Source organism: Arvicola amphibius, chromosome 7 (assembly GCF_903992535.2).
Source record: "Arvicola amphibius chromosome 7, mArvAmp1.2, whole genome shotgun sequence".
Classification (NCBI taxonomy): Eukaryota; Metazoa; Chordata; class Mammalia; order Rodentia; family Cricetidae; genus Arvicola; species Arvicola amphibius.
Genome location: NC_052053.1, coordinates 10,034,615 through 10,042,254, shown reverse-complemented (window position 1 = coordinate 10,042,254; position 7,640 = coordinate 10,034,615). Strand labels below are relative to the sequence as shown.

At 42.1% G+C, this 7,640-nt stretch overlaps 1 pseudogene; it reads left to right on the top strand.

The window, feature by feature from the left end:
• The first annotated feature begins 4,123 nt into the window (after positions 1–4,123).
• On the top strand, positions 4,124–6,696 carry LOC121677245 (annotated as a pseudogene).
• Positions 6,697–7,640: the final 944 nt, after the last annotated feature.

Sequence of the window (7,640 nt, the reverse complement as noted above, 5' to 3'; positions counted from 1 at the left end):
AACTGTTAAATTAAATTCAATAATAAACTAAGAGGAAAGTGATCCTAAATATTCATGTGGGAGAGACTGTCTATCACTTAGCTTGTAGACGTTTCGAGATTATCTCTTCAGCTTCGAACACTATTATTGATACCATTCGGAAAGGAGGGCCAGAAACTGGTCATTTGGTCCTGCTGATGAAGCAGGCCACTGACACTGCTGAGCGCATCCTATCGTCAGAAACCCCATTCAGAAGACAAATACAAAATTATGAACGGAAAACTTATATATAAGTTTTATATTATAAAACTTGCATGGGATCAGAAAGGGTCCAGATGAATGATGCTTAGATTTTGTTAGGTTCATGCCAGATTCTTCTGCCTCTTCCTGGAACTGGTAGCTTTAAGTCATTGGCGAGTTGTCGCCTGTGTTGACAATCATTGTTGCCTTTTCCCAACTTCCAGGAGGCATAACCATTGTTCACTTCCTTCAAATGCATCAGCTGGCAAATAAGGGGAGGAAAAGGCTCATCGGTGCTCTATTGTACTCTCAAAGCATCCCTCGCCCCTGGGCTCTTCTGGACCACTGGACTGCCTACCTCAGTCCACACAATGGGGATTTCATCTCCGCTTGCAGGTCCACTGCTGTGTGCTTCAGCTTCGGAGGCTAACAGAGAGGTCTAGATGGATACAACAGAGTTTGATTGTTAGCTTCCCAGATGGATGGAATCACCGAGGCTGCTGTCAATGCTCGATGATGAACACGAACACTACCGGAAGGGAGGAAACCTGGAGTTTATCAAAAGTTATGTCTCATAACCAAAAGAAAGAACTAACTACTCTGGTCTCAGCTTCTCCTAGAAAACAAAGGTGATTGCCCTGGGTAATCATTAGCTATCCTATGAGCTTTGGTTATCATTGAAAAGACTACATAATGTTGCTAAGTTTTATAGATTCTTATCAACAAGGGATTGGTTTCAAGTTGATTTCTGAAGCTTTAGAAACCGTACTATCTGGCTTTAGAACTCTGTATCTGTGAAAGTATATGTACGCACTATGTAGTGTTTCTCACTGCTATTGACTTGAATAAGAAGCTACCAATGACAGGCCTGCCAGAAGTTGCCACTGCCTCTTGAATACACAAACTGGGATCCAATGAGAGATTTTTCAAATGGAGGTAAACACTCTGCCTTCAGAATCGAAAACTCCTTTCCTTATTTTTATCTTTCAGCTTTGATAACTTTCAGAAGAGCAGAGACCTTGAGTCCTTCCCCTTTCTTTAAGATGTCCGAGACACCAAGTGAATGGATGTGTAGATAATCCAACCTCTCCACCTTTCCATTTGCCACCACCAGGTTCCTTCTGCTTTCACGTCACAATGTCTTGGGCCGTTTCCCCTCCTCCACTGGCTCAGGCTTGTAACCTGATGGTTTCCTTGACTCCAGCCTTCACTCAAGGTGACTCATCTGAAGTCCTGTCTGTGGTTGAGGGCATGCCCTTGAAGGGAGTTTGGTGCTCATATCTCTTCTCTTCTGTCTTGGCTCAAAGGGCGAGCTCTGTTGCTCCATGTACTCACTCCCCTTCCCCCCATGACGTATTTGCCTTGCTGCAGGACGAAAGACATGGGGCCAATAGGACAGGGACTGAAATCTTCCAAACTGTGAGCCAAAACAAACCTTCCCTCTTTTTAAGTTCGGTACTTTATTACATTAATTGGACAGTTGCTAAAACAATACTTATAACAGCTGCACATGTTGAAGTAAGGGTCTGAGATTTAAGGAGAAGCCTGGAAGTAATAAGAGATGACCATTAAATATTTTCTGGCTCATCTCAGGTGACGGTGAAGCTAAGTCTGTCATACAGCTCTTCAATTTTCTCTTATCCACAGTAACATATGAATTCACATACATAGTATTTTGGGGGCTATGCATCCTGAATTTAGAATGAGGTAGTTATTTGCTTTGCTACATTGTGGAATGCATCCCAGGGTTGAATTTATCACTCTTTCCCTTAAAAACATTTATCTTAATTTTTAAGAATCTCATATGATTCTTTCTGCCACATTTCCACCAAACACTATTCCCCATCCAACTTCTCCTATGCTCCCCTCTCCCCCTCAACTTCACGACCTTTTTTCTTTATTATTCTTACATATATCTATCCACCCATCCATCTGCCTGCCTGCCTGCCTATCTATGTATCTATTTACATATGTGTATATTGATACAACATGCTGAGTCCCTTTAGTGTTGCTCAGATGTTCATGTTACTAGTGCTGACCTCTTGGGACTAAATAACCTATCAGCGTGCATGGCTCCAGAGAAGACTGATTCCTATCCTTAGCAGCCATCGCTCTTTAAATAGCCATGGGGCCTTGTGAGATTTTGCCATCCCTGTTGGGATGTCAGTTAGTGTTGTCATTGTCTAGGTCTTGTTTAGTGACTATATTGTCTCTATTTCATGCAACTTCCTGTTGTCTATAGAGGACATAATTTTGTAGTAGTCCAGACCCTCCGGCTCTTAGAACGTCTTCATCCCTTCTTCTGTGGGCCTTACTCACAGGAGCTGTATTGTAGCTACATCTGTCAGAATGCACTCAGTCAGTTGTTCCCTGTAGTTTGATCAGTTACGGATTTATGTGATGGACTCCATCTGTTTTTAAAAACGAGGGATAGGGACTGGAGAGATTGCTCAGCAGTTAAGAGCATTGGCTGCTCTTCCAGAATACCTGGGTTTAATTCCCAACATCCACATGCCAGCCCAAAACTGTTTATAACAGTTCCGAGGGATCTGACACCCTCACACAGACAAGCATGCAGGAAAAACACCAATGCACAAACAATAAAAATAAATAAATCTTTAAAAAACAAAGGAGGGATAAAAACACTAAAAATGATTGTAAAAGCCAAAGGGAAACAATTGTTTTATGTTTACTCAAAAATACACACATACACACACACACACACAATGTGTGTGTGCATACATATATAAACAATATAAATGAAGTTATGCCACTTGGGATGATGATGATCCCCTAAAGAACTACAGATTATTTAACAAAATCCTAGTGCCAGGCATGGGAAAGCCTTTGAGTTGTTGGTCAGGGGAAACAAAAGATTCCCCAAACAATATAGGCTGTTGCGATTGCCCATGGTTGCCTTATAGGCATGGGAAGTAAGATTCTATTAATGAGGATGTTACACATTTCTTTTTCTTTTATATTTTGGTTTTTCGAGACAGGGTTTCTCTGCAGCTTTAGAGCCTGTCCTGGAGCTAGCTCTTGTAGACCAGGCTGGTCTCGAACTCACAGAGATCCGCCTGCCTCTGCCTCCCGAGTGCTGGGATTAAAGGCGTGCGCCACCACCGCCCGGCTGTTACACATTTCTTACCCAGGACTTAGGTCTACCACTGCCCTGGAAACCTTTCCCCCGAGGGCTGCTTCCCATAGCTTGCAAACAGGATAGCAGGCTGCCAAGGGAGCAAAGCCACCAGCGTCCCACTGAGCTCTGAAGCCTGTAAACTACAATAATAACCAGCAAGCAAGACATACCCAAGGCTGTAATGGTGGCACTTACATCTTGGTGGTAACCAGCAGCCACCTCATTGGACTTAGGGACTGTTGACTAGGAGGGAATTTATGGCTAGTACTGCAATCCTAACCAACTGCCTGTGGTTGATGAGGTCACAAACTCTGAAGAACATATTACTGCAATGTTCATACGCCAGTATAATTCCCAACTGTATTAGAAATACTTATAGCCACAGGATAGCTGTCCTCCATCATTAAAGGAGCTTTTTTTTTTTTTTTTTTTTTTTTTCAGAAGACAGGATTTACTATCTGTCTCTCTGTCTGCCTGCTTGCCTGCCTGCCTGCCCTCATATATATTTATTTTAGACAGTCTAACTTTGTAGCATGGAACTTAGTATGTAGACCAAGGTGGCCTTGAACTCACAGAGATCTACCTGCCTCCGGTGCCTCTTCAAGCACTGGAATTAAATGTATGTCCTACTTTGTCTGGCTATTTTTAAAATTTATTATTTTGTTTTATGCATATGAGTATTTTAGCTGCATGCATACCCGTGTATCACATGATGCTTAAGAAAACCAGAAGAGGGTATTGGAGCCCCTGCAACTGGAGTTGTGAATGGATGTGAGCACCATGTGGGTGTTGGGAATCAAATCAAGGTCCTCTGGAAAAATACCCAGTGCTCTTATCTGCTAAATCATCTCTCTAGCCTCTGCCTGGCTATTTTGTAAACCAGGGAGTGGGATTGGGTGATACAGGCCTTTAATCCCAGCACTGGGGAGTCAGAGGTAGATGGATTTCTATATCAAGGCCAATCTGGTCTATATAGTAAGTATATATCAAACAGAATGACACAGTGAGACCCTATCTCCTCCCATGTCCCCCCAAAATAAAACCTTTTTTATTTTATTCAGTTGCTATAGTCTAAAGACAATGAAGTTAAGAAACAACCTACCAGGGCTGGAGAGATGGTTCAAAGGTTAAGAGCCCTGGCTGCTCTTCCAGAGGTCTTGAGTTCAATTCCCAGCACCCACATGGTGGCTTACAACCATCTATAATGAGATCTGGTGCTCTCTTCTGGCCTGCAGGGACATATGTAGGCATTGTATACATATAAACAAATAAACATAATAAACAAATAAATCTTTAAAAAAAGAAAAAAGAAACGACCAACCACTCACATTCTTGACTCTGTTGATGCAGAAAGAAGAAATTTGATCTACTTTAGAAGTGGGGGACTAAATTTTCTTAACCGTATACAAAGTTATTTCTACTACAGGTTTATTAAAATCTGACCTTAAAATGAAACAAACAAACAAATGAAAATGAACAGGAAAGGACACTTTGAAGTCTAATAAATGTGTAGAGTAATGTTTTGCGTAAATAAAACTGCTTATTTTTCCTAACTGCTTATGACGTAATTGTCAGAATAGAGTCATTTACTAGACTATGTGAGTGACAACTTCATACATACACAGCTGTTTCCACGCCCTCTTACATTTGAAACCTGGGCCGTATTTCAGCCGAAATGTGGATCTCGGGTGAAATGTGCAATATGTGAACAGCTTAAGAAAAGAAACTTCTGATTTCTCCTCAGCCACGCCGAGCCTTTGTGTGGGGCTTGTTTCTACGCCAGGGCCCACAAAGAGACGATGATGCTGGCGCAGAAGGTGGAGAGGGCTTCGTGGTGAGGGTCCGGGGCTTGCCCTGGTCTTACTCCGCCGATGAAGCGCAGCGCTTTTTTTCTGACTGTAAAATTCAAAATGGGGCCCAAGGTATTCGTTTCATCTACACCAGAGAAGGCAGACGGAGTGGCAAGGCTTTTGTTGAACTTGAACCGGAAGATGAAGTCAAATTGGCCTTGAAAAACGACAGAGAAGCCGGGCGGTGGTGGCGCACGCCTTTAATCCCAACACTGGGGAGGCAGAGGCAGGCGGATCTCTGAGTTCAAGGCCAGCCTGGTCTACAAGAGCTAGTTCCAGGACAGGCTCTAGAAACTACAGGGAAACCCTGTCTCGAAAAACCAAAAAAAAAAAAAAAAAAAAAAAAAAAGACAGAGAAACTATGGGAGACACAGATATGTTGAAGTATTCAAGTCAAACAACGTTGAAATGGATTGGTGTTGAAGCATATTGGTCCAAATAGTCCTGACACGGCCAAAGATGGCTGTGTATGGCTTAGAGGACTCCCTTTTGGATGTAGCAAGAAGGAAATTGTTCAGTTTTTCTTAGGGTTGGAAATCGTACCAAATGGAATAACGTTGCTGGTTTTCCCGGGAGGAGTACAGGGGAGGCCTTCGTGCAGTTTGCTTCACAGGAAATAGCTGAAAAGGCTCTAAAGAAACACAAGGAAAAGAATAGGGCACAGGTATATTGAAATATTTAAGAGCAGTCGAGCTGAAGTTAGAACTCATTATGATCCACCACGAAAACTTACGGCCATGCAGTGGCCAGGTCCCTATGACAGACCTGGAGCTGGCAGAGGGTAGAGCAGCATTGGCAGAGGAGCTGGTTTTGGAAGGATGAGGCGTGGTGCTCACGGCGGAGGCCATGGAGGCGATGATGATTTCAATGGCTATGGATTTGGTTCGGAGAGATTTGGAAGAGGAATGTCTGACCACAGATACGGGGATGGTGGCTCTACTTTCCAAAGTACAACAGGACACTGTGTACGCATGCGGGGATCACCATACAGAGCTACTGAGAATGACATTTATAAGTTTTTTTCACCACACAACCCTGTGAGAGTACATATTGAGATTGGCCCTGATGGCAGAGTGAGGCAGATGTCGAGTTTGCAACCCAGGAAGATGCTGCTGAAGCTATGTCAAAAGATAAAGCAAATATGCCACACAGATATGTAGACCTCTTCTTGAATTCTGCAGCAGGAGCAAGCGCTGGTGCTTACGGTAGGCAATGGGCTTGTCACACCAGTCCAGTTACCGTGGGCCCTCCAGCCAGCAGCTGAGGGGTGGGTTTGGAGGTGGCTACGGCGGCCAGAGCGGCATGAGTGGATATGACCAAGTTTTATAGGAAAACTCCAGTGATTTTTCAATCAAACATTGCAGAGGTAGCCAAGGAGCGGTGAACAGCAGCTACTACAGCGGCGGCGGAAGCCGTGCATCTATGGGTGTGACTGGAATGGGAGGGATGTCTCGCATGTCCAGTAGGAGTGGTGGATGGGGAATGTGATAGGATTTTGATCACTGACTCTTGGTCATTTTTTTTTTAAAAAAAAAGAAAACAAAACCCTTCAGTTTAACAATCCATCCTGGTGATTTTTGCCTACTTTCTTTAAGTGAGCATTGGCATCCCTCAGAGGACTAAGGTCCGATGTTAAGCACAGTCACCTAGGATGATACAGTAAAGTGGAGTAACTGTGACTGTTAAACAGTTCTCAGCTTTTCTCTAGTTATTGTAGGATGTATGTAAGTAGTAAGCGTATTGAGGGTAAAGCAGTTGAATTATGTTAAATGTTGCTCTTATACATACATTACATTGAACACTGTTGACACATGTTGAAAAGACATGCTTTTTTTTTTTTTTGTAAAACTCAATATAGAAGCTGCACCTAAAAGTGAAATATTTGGCATGTTTGTTCTAATTTTATTTGATAACCTGTAAGGCACATGAGTTTTTTTTTTTTTTTTTTTTTTAAGTTAATGGAGAAATTTTGAGACGCAATACCATTACTTTAGGATTTTTGGTCTTGGTGTTTGCATGAAATTCTGAGGCCTTGATTTAAGTCTTTCATTATATTGTGATTTCCTTTTAGGTGTACTGAGCTAAGTGAACCTTGTCGAATAAATCTTTTAAATCTTTTAAAAGCAAAAAAAAGAAAAGAAAATGAAAAGAAAAGAAATAAAGAGAAAAGAAACTTCTGGCTTATGAAAAGTTTGTAGCTAAGATAGATTCAATGTCAATAAATAAAGTGAGCTCCAAAGGACAAATTAAAGCTATAGCATTTTTCATTCAGACGAGGACAGTATACTATTTGTCCCTAAAACTCTCAAATCAACTTGGAAAGCAAATTAGCAAGACAGCCAATTTGTTCTTCTGTTTTGACCGCAAATAAAAGTGCACTTGCAGAAGAATAATCTATTTTTTTTTCTAGGAGCATATGGTTCCTCAGATTT